An 11,548-nucleotide genomic window follows, 5' to 3' on the forward strand; every position below is an offset into this window, starting at 1 on the left:
TCCCTGATCTCATGAAATTTACAAACTAATAAGGAAGGAAGAACATTTTAAAAATTATTTGCCATATATTTAAGTTTTATGCATTCTTGTATGTGTGATGTAGTCTTATTTTTAAATGAAGAAAATAAGTAAGCCACCAAGTAAATAAAGAGTTTTATAAAAATTGCCATAGTGAGAACAGAAATTCAGAAGGCTCCAGGAGGGATTTCCCTGGTGGTCCAGTGTCTTAGACTCCATGCTCCCAATGCAGAGGGCCTAGGTTCCATCCCTAGTCAAGGAACTATTGATGTAAAAGTAATTGCAGTTTTGCTTTATTGAACGTTACCTTTTGATATTGAATGTGTTTTTAAATAAATGTAGTTATTATATATCATTTTAATGTACCTTTCTCACTTTGTTTATTCTTTTTTTTTTTTTTTTACTTTTTTTGCTAAGGACTTATGACTTGCTGTGCATTTAATGTTTATTTTAGACTAGGGACAAAATATTGTCCATGTCAGACAAAAAGCAAACTCGAGCACTTTTTTTATTTGAGTTTAAAGCTGGTCAAAAAGCAGAGGAGACAACTCGCAACATCCACACGCATTTGGCCCAGGAACTGCCACGGCACGTACAGTGCATGGTGCCTCAGGAAGTTTTGCAAAGATGAGAGCCTTGAAGATGGGGAGCTCAGTGGCCAGCCATCAGAAGTTGTCAACAACCAACTGAGCGCCATTCTCAAAACTGATCCTCTTACAACTACACGAGAAGTTGCCGAAGACTCAACTTTGGACCATTCTACAGTCATTTGTCAACTGAAGCAAATTGGGAAGGTAAAAGAGCTCGTAAGTGGGTGCCTCATGAGCTGATGGAAAAATCCAAACAGTCATCGTTTTGAAGTGTTGTCTTCTCTCATTCTATAAAGCAACAACAAACCATTTTTCGATCAGATGTGTGATGAAAAGTGGGTTTTGTACCACAGCCAGTGACAACTAGACCAGTGGTTGGACCGAGAAGAAGCTCCAAGGCACTTCCCAAAGCCAAACTTGCACCAACAAAAAGGTCATGCTCACTGTTTGGCAGGCTGCTGCCAGTTTGATCCACTACAGCTTTCTGAATTCCGGGAAGGCCATTGTATCTGAGAAGTATGCTCAGCAAATCGATGAGACGCATCGAAAACTGCAACACCTACAGCTGGCTTTCGTCAACAGAAAGGGCTGAATTCTTCTCCACATCGATGCCCAACCCTTCACACAACCAACACTTCAAAAGTTGAATGAATTAGACTGTGAAGTTTTGCCTCATCTGCCATATTCTCCTTTCACTGACTACCACTTCTTCAAGTAACTCAGTGACTTTTGGCAGGGGAAATGCTTCCACCACCAGCAGGAGGCAGAAAGTGCTTTCCAAGAGTTCACAAAATCCCAAGGCATGTATTTTTACACTTCAGAAATAAACAAGCTTATTTCTCATTGGCAAGAAAAAAATGTGTTGATTGTAATGGCTCCTATTTTGATTAATAAAGATGGCTTTGAGCCTAGTTATAATGATTTAAAATTCACAATCCAAAATGGCAATTACATTTGCACCAATCTAATAGATCTCACATGTTGCAACTAAGACCCCGTGCTGCCAAATAAATAAATAAATATCAAAAAGAAGGGAAGAGAGAAAGAAGACTACAGGAGCTACACTACATAATTAGGCCACACAAATAAGCTCAGAGAACAGTATGGGCACGCACCTGCTTCTCCCAGGTGACCTGTGTAGACATCTTTTCTGGTTGCTCAGTTGCTCCTTCACCATCTCCTGAAGTCTGCTCAAACTCAAGTCCATTGAGTCCATGATGCCATCCACCCATCTCATCCTCTGTGGTCCCTTTTTACTCCTGCCCTCAATCTTTCCAACCATCGGGGTCTTTTCCAACATGTAGGCTCTTTGCATCAGGTGGCCAAAGCATTGGACCTTCAGTTTCAGCATCAGTCCTTCCAATGAATAATCAGGGCTGGTTTCCTTTAGGACGGACTGGTTTGATCTCCTTGCAGTCCAAGAGACTCTCAAGAGTCTTCTCCCATACCACAGTTCAAAAGCAAAAGTTCTTCAGTGCTCAGCCTTCTTTATGGTCCAGTTCTCACACCCGTACATGACTGCTAGACTATAGGCATTTTAACAGTAGTCTTTTCATAACAACAGCTCTCCTATTTTGTCTAACCTAAGGAGTGATTTTATGATAGAAATCTCAGACCCAGAAGAGGAACAGTGGCAAAACCACAGGGGACATTGTTTTTGAAAGGCAGAGTTTTCAGAACTGATGCTGTTTTGTAAATAAGCAGACATTTTCCCCAATATAATAATCCAATGCCTCAGTCTACCTCCTGCTAAAACCACCATCATCACCACCAAAGCTTGAGTATATGAAAAAATTTAGGACTTACTTTCAAAATCTTTCCCAGTATAGAGGAATTCAAAAAGAATGCATAAAATGCCACACAAGCCAAAGAAATCTAAGGGAACTGGCACTAAAGTTTTCAAAAGCATGGGGAACTGAGTTTTTTAAATGTCAGCCAAAGCAAAGTAGCTCATCAGGAATTCAAGAAAACAGAAAGACAAAATCATCATCATTGACATCTCACATGACTATTGGGAGGAAAAAAGCAAGAAAGTTCTATTTGTGGCCTTTAAAATGCCATTATTTGGACAAGAGCATTAACAGGAAAACACTGCTTATTCCAGTGAACTGTAAGTATCAAACCTAAAGCCCAAGATCTTAGAATTCAGGAATGTTCACCATTGACTGGTGTTGCCTGGTTAAGGGGGCTTCTGTGGCTGTGAAAGACTGTCTGATATATGTTGCTTCTTTCCTTTTCTCCCCTTGGCTATTCTGCATCTTTGTAAATTCTTTCTAACACTCTCTTCTCACTACTATTCAATTAGCTTTCAAATGAGTGAAGAGAACCCATGCACCACTTTACCAAGTATCATCGCAAGAATTCACAACCAGCTGCTTTAAAGTAATTGGCATCATAATGTGCAGAAAAATTACTTTTCTAATGGTTGCCTAAAAGATTTATATTCCTAAAATGTAATTAAAAAGTAGATTTAGAAATAGGCTCAGCGACCAAAAAGATTAAATATTAATGTGTAGTGTAATTAATAAATTATACATCTCTTGATTACTAATGGCTTATTGACTGTAAAAGCATAACATTATGGAATATTAGGGCAAACAAAGGCTTTTGGGGAATATTGTTCAGCTTCAAAGATGAAGCTGTTGCTCTTGAATTTTCAAAAGAAATCCTAATTTTGCAGATAAGATCAAAACTTGTTCAACTGTTCCCATTATCAGTCTTCATTCATTCTATATGTTACAAAGTCTGCTGTTCTCTATAAAATGAAAACTTTGTAGCTTCTTGAATCATTTTTCATTGCATGAAAGCAATTTCTATTGCTTATCCTCTGGGCTTCCCAGTTGAAATTTCAAATCTAGGAGGATTTCAGATCTCTCGTATGAAAATAAAAGGTCTAATGTCATTGCAAATGACCCTAGGGGAGAGAAACATCTGAAACGAGGTGAGCGTGTGATGGACAGCACTTGCAGAGCATTTCAAACTGAAGAGCAAGATGAAACTATGAACAGAAATAGTGGGCTTTCTAATGACTTCAACAGACAACGCTGAGCTCCAACAGAAAGTTCCAGAAAAACCTCCCAGCTGGCTCTCTGCTTGCCCTTGGCATTATAAACACTGTTCTTTTATTTCAACATTGAGTCTTTAATTTCACTGTGTCCAAAATGTTAGGGGGAAGGAGGAGGGCCTCCGTCACTAGGAGGGTGGCCACCATCAATATGGAAAACCGTGAGGGTGAGTGGTGACAACAGGCTCCAGAGCAGACCTTCCTCTCAAGTCCAAGTGGATTAAGTTGCAAAGCATCTCACACTAGAGGCGAAGCAACGCCACTTCTAGATGGAGCCGATGGTTCTCCTCCAGGGACAACTCAGAGAAGACAACTAAACCACAGCTCTGAAGAAGAAATAAAATCAAAGAGGAAAAAGCAAATACGCAATACTTTCCCAAGTTCTGTTCGAAATTCAAGCATTTATCAGAACCATCACTCTAGTCATTTCACATGAATTTAGTTAATACATTCCAGTTTGTAGAATCCTCCTTGCCTGCTTACGAAAGATGTCACTTATATATATAAGTCACTTATATATTCCTACAGAGTGAATTTTACATGTCACTCTGTAAAACTCCTTGGTTGAATTTTTTTAATTTCTACGTAAGTCCAAAGATGTTTCATTTGTTGACCAAAAAAAAAGAGAGAGGGGGAGAGACTGACATTTTGAGAGTGTGATATTACTTCCCTTGTTGAATAATCTCAGTTTACCTATAATTTTGTTGTATCTCTTCTGTCTCTATCAGTTCAGTAGCTGACAATAGCAAAATGCTCAGAAAATATTTGGACAAATTAACATGGACTCAAAACTCCAAAATACAAATTTACCAGCTTAGCTCTAATAGAAATTCAATAGCTGGGGATTATTTTTTTAAGTTACAAATAATAACACAATTAAAAAAAAGCCTAATGAGACTACATTTCTTCAAGCTGACAATGTTGTCACCAGAACACTATGTATATAGCAAAAAATTTTCTTCATTGTTTAATGGTGATCGGTGGTTTCGAAACCTAATCAAATGTCTGATTTTATAGAGGTGGAAATCAAGCTCTTGTGGGATTAAGTGACTTAGTTTAGGTTCCACAGTCATTTGCTAAAACAAACATATTACCTAAAGGGTATTTCTTTTAATGTTATTATTTTATTTTACACAAGTGTACTTGTCATGGCAGAAAAGCACTTGATCAAGATCTTGACAATTGTTTCACCTCCTACAACAGTGCTTAACCCACGTGGCAGGGTAACTAGATTCTATCATGTTCCCTGTATTTTGGGGATAATTGTATTATCCCAGGATAGCAGAGGAATACTGTGTTCAATTTTGCTTCAGAAACTATTCTTCAAAATGACAGCTGTAAAGAAAGTAAAATAAATAGAAAAGCACATGTTATAATTTTAAATAAAAAAAGACAAAGACTAGTGTCCACATTGAGTAAATTACATGCACATGTAAGGTCTGGAGAAAAACATGACCACATTTGCTCAGAGTATAGATTTTTTAAAATTCCTGCCAGTATATTACTTATTCAAATAAAAATTAAAATTTAACATCATTAAGTACACCTTCTAAAACAGCAAATGAAGGTTGATCGTTTCTTCCAGATGGAGATTCCAAATATTTCAGTGAAGTGAAAGTGAAGTCACTCAGTCGCGTCTGACTCTTTGCGACCCCATGGACTTGTAGCCTACCACGCTCCTCCATCCATGGGATTTTCCAGGCAAGAGTCCTGGAGTGGGTTGCCATTTCCTTCTCCAGAGGATCTTCCTGACCCAGGGATCAAACCCAGGTCTCCCACATTGTAGGCAGACGCTTTACCATTTGAACCACCAGGGAAGTCAGTGGCATCTAAGAATACAGTCCTTCCCAGGACAAAATTGTGTGGCATTTTATCAAAGATGCTGTGGTTATTTGATCTGATGCTCTTTTAGAGTTTCTGTTGGCGACATGAACATTTTGGACTTTAATTAGCTCATCCACAATCCCTCATGACAATTTCAAGGTCCAAAAATTCCTGGAAACTGAAATTTTGTGCTAACTCATTTGGTGCAAAACCTGTCCTTAAGTGATGGGTCTCTACAAATAGTCCTTCTCCCATTGATGAGAATATGAGTATATTTGATTAAAGACATATTATTAACAGTTTAGATTATGGAATTATGCTACAAACCTCGCTAGGGCTCTCATATGATATGTGACATGCCTGTTATATTACGGTCCAAATTCTGAAACTTTCCAAGTTTCAAGACACATCTGACTCAAGGGCTCAAGAGATTGATAGTGAAGCTGTGTTCTGTCTTATTTTACTATCTAATGCAAAGGCACTCTAATGACAAAATCAAAACCCCTTCCCGGTCCCATACTGTGTGATCACAAACCACACACTGCCCAAGTCTGACCAGCTCTCAGTGTTAATCAGTTGACAACTTATTAGCAAAACCAGCGAAGGAAAATCATCGTTCATGGTTGTTGATGGTTTGTCAGAAATCCACAGAGAAACTCCAAACCTTAATCAACGTAAGTGATGACAAGAGAAATCTTATTTATACCACTTTAAATACTCATCTGCCTAATATATTCTGGGATCTCCCAACAGTACATGACACTAATAACTCATAAATGTTTCCTACTTTAAAATAAAAAGTTTTCTTTGATTCTGGTTGGAAATAAAAGTATTTCCCAACAGCTTGAGCACCAAAAATGTCAAACAGCCTAATTTTTTAGGCTAAAGCTTAGGTGCTCTAGAAGTGGGGAGAGGAAAAACAATTAAGCTTGTCATATTTTTAACTGTTAACAATTTTTTATGACATACAACATCAGCACAAAGATGTAATTAAATTTTCCAACCCACATGGATCCACATGTGCCTCTCATGAACAGGCAACTTAGGATTCAAGTTGACTTTGAGCTGAAGTCAGGCGTATTTTTGAATATTTTATCACCAATTCTTATTCCACTTCTTCGGTTGCGAACTCATCAAATTTACAAAATGAATAGGCTTTGCAGAGACATTGAATTCTCAGTGAATAAAAAGTGAGGTGCTCCCTGGATAAGTCATGTATTTTGGGTAACATGTTAACTCTTTGGAAGCTTCTCAGGGGCCATTTAGCATATTTAAATAATAAGCAAGGAAATCAACATCAATTAATATTTTCTCTGTGCCCACAGGGTACTTGGCACCGGTCTGTTGGACTCAGTGGGAAACAGTCATTAACTGTCCCTGTTCTCAAAGGGCATTTTCCAAACAGACCATAACGCCAACCTCATTCTTCCACAAACCGCAGGGAACAAACAGAAGAATGTAATTTTAGCCAATTAAGAGACTTTGTTTTTAATGGATGCTTTGCTTCAGCTGGCTTACATCTTTGAGGTGATGGAGGAAGGATTGGGAAAATAGAGGGGTAAGACCAAGAAGTGATGATGAGAAGGAAGAAAGTAGAAGGTGCTGAGTAGACGTGATGTATTTCTTCGCTCTAAACTGCCAGTAAACCCAGCTGCCTCCTTCATCCACTCAATCTCTCAGCTTGGCCTCCTGAGAGCCTCTCTATGCAACCTTGTCCAGGACAAGGAGACAAAAGAGTGAATCATGGAGCCCTTGCCTCCAGCTGTTTAATGGGGACTACAGTGATCCCTATCTCACGGGGTTATCTACCGTGAAGACTGTTTGTTGTTGCTCTTTAGCCCCCCAGTCGTGTCCAACTCTGCGACCCCACGGACTGCAGCCTGCCGGGCTCCTCTGTCCATGGGATTTCCCAGGCAAGAATACTAGAGCACTTTGCCATTACTTTCTCCAGGGGATCTTCTCGACCCAGAGATCATCCTGCATCTCCTGCTTGGCAGGTGGGTTTTTTACCACTGAGCCACAGGGAAGCCCATTATGAGGATTAAGTGAGCTAATAGGTGTGACCCAGCTCAAATAATGCCTGACACAGCTGATCTATGGCCCAAATGCTCTAACATTTTGGGAAACAGGCGCACACACAGACATTTTCAGTAGCAGCATGGTCAGGGAGAGTAGAGGATGCTGCGGAAGGCTCTAAGGGTCGGGGGTGGGAGTCAGGGAGATTAGATGAGGGCTCCAGAGTCCTGTCTAGGTAGCAGCGCATTATCCAGAGGCTGCACCCATGCGACAGTGTAGGCAGAAACTCTGCCTGAGCATCCGCCCTACACCAGCTTCCCTGGCCTGAGGTTGTCCACACCAGAATTAAAGGGCATCCTCTCTCTCAGCAAGCACTGTGTCCTCCAGGAGGGAAACTTCTCAGTCTTTAAGTAACGGGTGGAACTCATCAGATCTGTATTTCCAGTCACTCAGGACGGCTCATCTCTGTTTATTCGGAGGATCAGGTGCTCTGTTGGGTGTAGGTACTGTGTCAGGGCTCTGCCGTGGCATGTTCTTGTCTCTTTTCAGCACTGCCTCATGGACTAAGAGACAGACGCAACCTGTGGTAAACCCTGACCCTGCCTAGAAAGGCCCCTGGACGGGGCCCTCCAGGGGGAAGCTCTGACTGCCTGGTTCCCGGGATCCAGGTGTGAGCCACCTTGTGGCCAGGTGTCTTCAAAACAGAGAGGGAAACAAGAATCTAGACTCTTACTGGGCTTTCCTGGTGGCTCAGATGGTAAAGAATCTGCCTGTAATGCAGGAGACCCAAGGGTCAAGAAGGGTCAATCCATGGTTCAGGAAGATCCCCTGGAGAAGGGCATGGCAACCCACAACCCACGGAATTCTTGCCTGGAGAATTCCGTGGACAGAGGAACCTGGCCATCTATAGCCCATGGTGTTGCAGAGATTCGGACATGACCAAGTGACTAACATTCAGACTCTTACTACAGTGCTGAATTTCTTTCAAATTCTATTCATTCAAGTCTGGAGAGGAGAAGGGGAGAAGGGCAATCCAAAATGACTCACCTGGGGTTTGCCTGTTGGGTGAGACATCAGCCATGCAGTGAGTTGTGGACCTCACTCCACAGTGGCATCTCCATCTGTTCGGTGAGTGTTGAGAGCCTGCGGGGTGTCAACCCCTGAGCCAGGGCACTGAGAATCCAGTGAACAGAACACACATCCCGCCCTCCGGGGTGCATATTCAGCTGTGCCAGAGAGCTGCTCAAGGACTCACAGCAGACAGCTGTGGGGACAGCGCCATCAACATGCAAGAGCCCATGCAGGCCACAAAGAAGCGACCATAGTTGGCCTTAGCTCAGATGTTGCAGGTCTAGGATGCTGGAGGCAGATGGCTAAGAGAGGTGCTGGGTGAGGACCCAGGATCTGAGCGGGATGGGAAGGAGGCTGTCAAAGGAGTATGACTGTAGGGCAAGCCACTTCTTGGTAGAGTGGGACCCTCTAAACCGTTTGGGAGGGCAGTGGGCATTGTATGCCGTCTACCAACACCACTTAAAAAGATTGACTGAGGTGGACTTCCCTGGTGGGCCAGTGGCTAAGAATCCACCTGTTGATGCAGCAGATACAGGTTCGATCCAGTCGGGGAAGATTCCACATGCCTTGGGGCTACTAAGCCTCTGTGCCACAGCTACTGAGCCTGCACTCTAGAGCCGGTGCTCAGCAACAAGCAAACCCACTGCAATGAGAAGCCCACACACAGCAACTAAAGAGTAGCCCCCACTCCCAGCAACCAGAGAAAGCCGGCACACACCCACAAAGACCCAGTGCAGCCAATAAATAAATATTTTTTGTAAAAAAAGAGTGATCTCAGGACTTCCCTGGTGGTCCAGTGGTTAAGACTCTGTGCTTCCACTGCAGGGAGGGTTGGTTCGATCCCTGGTCAGGGAACTAAGACCTAGCATGCCTTGCAGCACGGTCAATTAAAAAAAAAAAAAGAGTGATCATATTCGTAGAGGACAGGCCTTGGATGATGGAAGAAGTGTGTTTAGACCTGAGTCTCAGAAGCCTTCTCTAATTGGACTCTTGAGAAGCAGGAGATGTGTGTTCACCCAGGTTCCCAACAGCCTGCCCTAAAATTATACTTAGAAGATTTTAGAGGAAGGCAATGCAAAACAAAAACCAGGGCTTAGTTCCTCTTCCATTTATTAATTGTAAAAATAAACATTCACTTGATTCACAAAGATGGTGTAAATTAAACTTTGGTTTTTAACTTTCAGGCTGCAGAAGTTTCCTACATTGGGGAGATCATCCCAATGGTGGTTATCCTCAAGTTGAAAGTCTTGAGGGTAATCTTTTGCCCTATAAATTGGGAGCCCATACAAAAAGAATGGGTCTTGTTCCTCCCTTTCTGTAAATGAGCAAAATGCAGCCTCACAGAGGTTAAGTGATTTAGCCAAATTTAACTATTTAGTGGGCTTCCTGGATAGCTAAGCTAGTAAAGAATCCACCTGCAATGCAAAAGACCCTGGTTTGATTCCTGGGTCAGAAAGTTCTGCTAGAGAAGGGATAGGCTACCCACTCCAGTAATCTTGGGCTTCCCTGGTGACTCAGACGGTAAAGAAGTCTCCTACAATGCGGGAGATCTGGGTTTGATCCTTGGGTTGGGAAGATCCCCTGGAGGAGGGCATGGCAATCCACTCCAGTATTCTTGCCTGGAGAATCCCCATGAACAGAGGAGCCTGCTGCTGCTGCTGCTGTTAAGTCGCTTCAGTCATGTCCGACTCTGTGAGACCCCATAGATGGAAGCCCACCAGGCTCCTCCGTCCCTGGGATTCTCCAGGCAAGAACACTGGAGTGGGTTGCCATTTCCTTCTCCAATGCATGAAAGTGAAAAGTGAAAGGGAAGTCGCTCAGTCGTGTCCGACTCTTCGTGACCCCATGGACTGCAGCCTACCAGGCTCCTCCGTCCATGGGATTTTCCAGGCAAAAGTACTGGAGTGGGGTGCCATTGCCTTCTCCAGAGGAGCCTAGTGGGCTACAATCTATGGGGTCACAAAGAGTCAGACACAACTGAGCGACCCAGCACAGCACAGCACCTATTTAGTGGGCTTCCCTGGTGGCTCAGTGGTAAAGACTCCACCTGCCAATGCTGGAGACTCAGGTTCAGTCCCTGGATCAGGAAAATTCCCTGGAGAAGGAAACAGCAACCTACTCCAGTGTTCTTGCCTGGGAAATCCCATGGACAGAGAAGCCTGGCGGGCTACAGTCCATGGGGTTGCAAAAGAGTGGGGCACAACTCAGCAACTAAAACAACAAAACGATGTCTATTTAGTACTTTGAGTTTGAATTAGAAATCTGACCTGTGGGCCCCTAATATCCTCAGGAGACAGTGGCTTAATTATTATGAACCAGGGACGTCTTTATTTTTCTTTCATGTTTCTATAAACTCATAATTTTTCTCTATTACGTAGAACCAGAGAATGAAAACGAACTCCACCTCCATTACAGCACTACCCAGGCTCCCAATTTATAAGGCACAAGATTATCCAGAATTAAGGCTCAAAAGCTTGTGAAGACAGCATCCTAGGGCTTGGGAAGATTCCAGCGTTAATCCCTTGCCTGCGGTTTACTCCTGTGGTTTACTCTTCCCTTCAGAGATCCCAGCTTTCAAGGCCAGACCATCACCACTTTTATGGAAACATTCAGAGAGCAGCACAGAGCCGGCAGATAAGGGTGGACCCATCCGGGTTCATCAGGGAGGGGAAGGGAGGAGTGCCCTTTCCCCACATGACCTCCACCAACTTCACATAAGTGTCAGGGAACGAACCTGATGCCCAACAGGGCTCTACGTAGAATTCATCAAATACCAAATATGGACTTGCCCGAACGCCATTTATGGCTCACAGCAACCCTATGAGGACTTCAAATGCACATTCTCTAGGTCTCTACAGGGAATGACTACAGAAATGTGCAAACTGACTTACTGATATGAGCCATGGCTTCAGTCAAATCTTCTCTTTCTGAGAGTCATGATACCTATTATTTATTAAGCAAAGAT

The 11,548-nt window shown here is 42.6% G+C and overlaps 1 pseudogene; it reads left to right on the plus strand.

Annotated features, from left to right (window-relative positions):
* Positions 1-493: 493 nt before the first annotated feature.
* Positions 494-1,499, plus strand: LOC107132227 (histone-lysine N-methyltransferase SETMAR-like; annotated as a pseudogene).
* The last annotated feature ends 10,049 nt before the right edge of the window (positions 1,500-11,548 follow it).

The sequence above is a fragment of the Bos taurus genome, chromosome 1 (assembly GCF_002263795.3).
Source record: "Bos taurus isolate L1 Dominette 01449 registration number 42190680 breed Hereford chromosome 1, ARS-UCD2.0, whole genome shotgun sequence".
NCBI lineage: Eukaryota > Metazoa > Chordata > Mammalia > Artiodactyla > Bovidae > Bos > Bos taurus.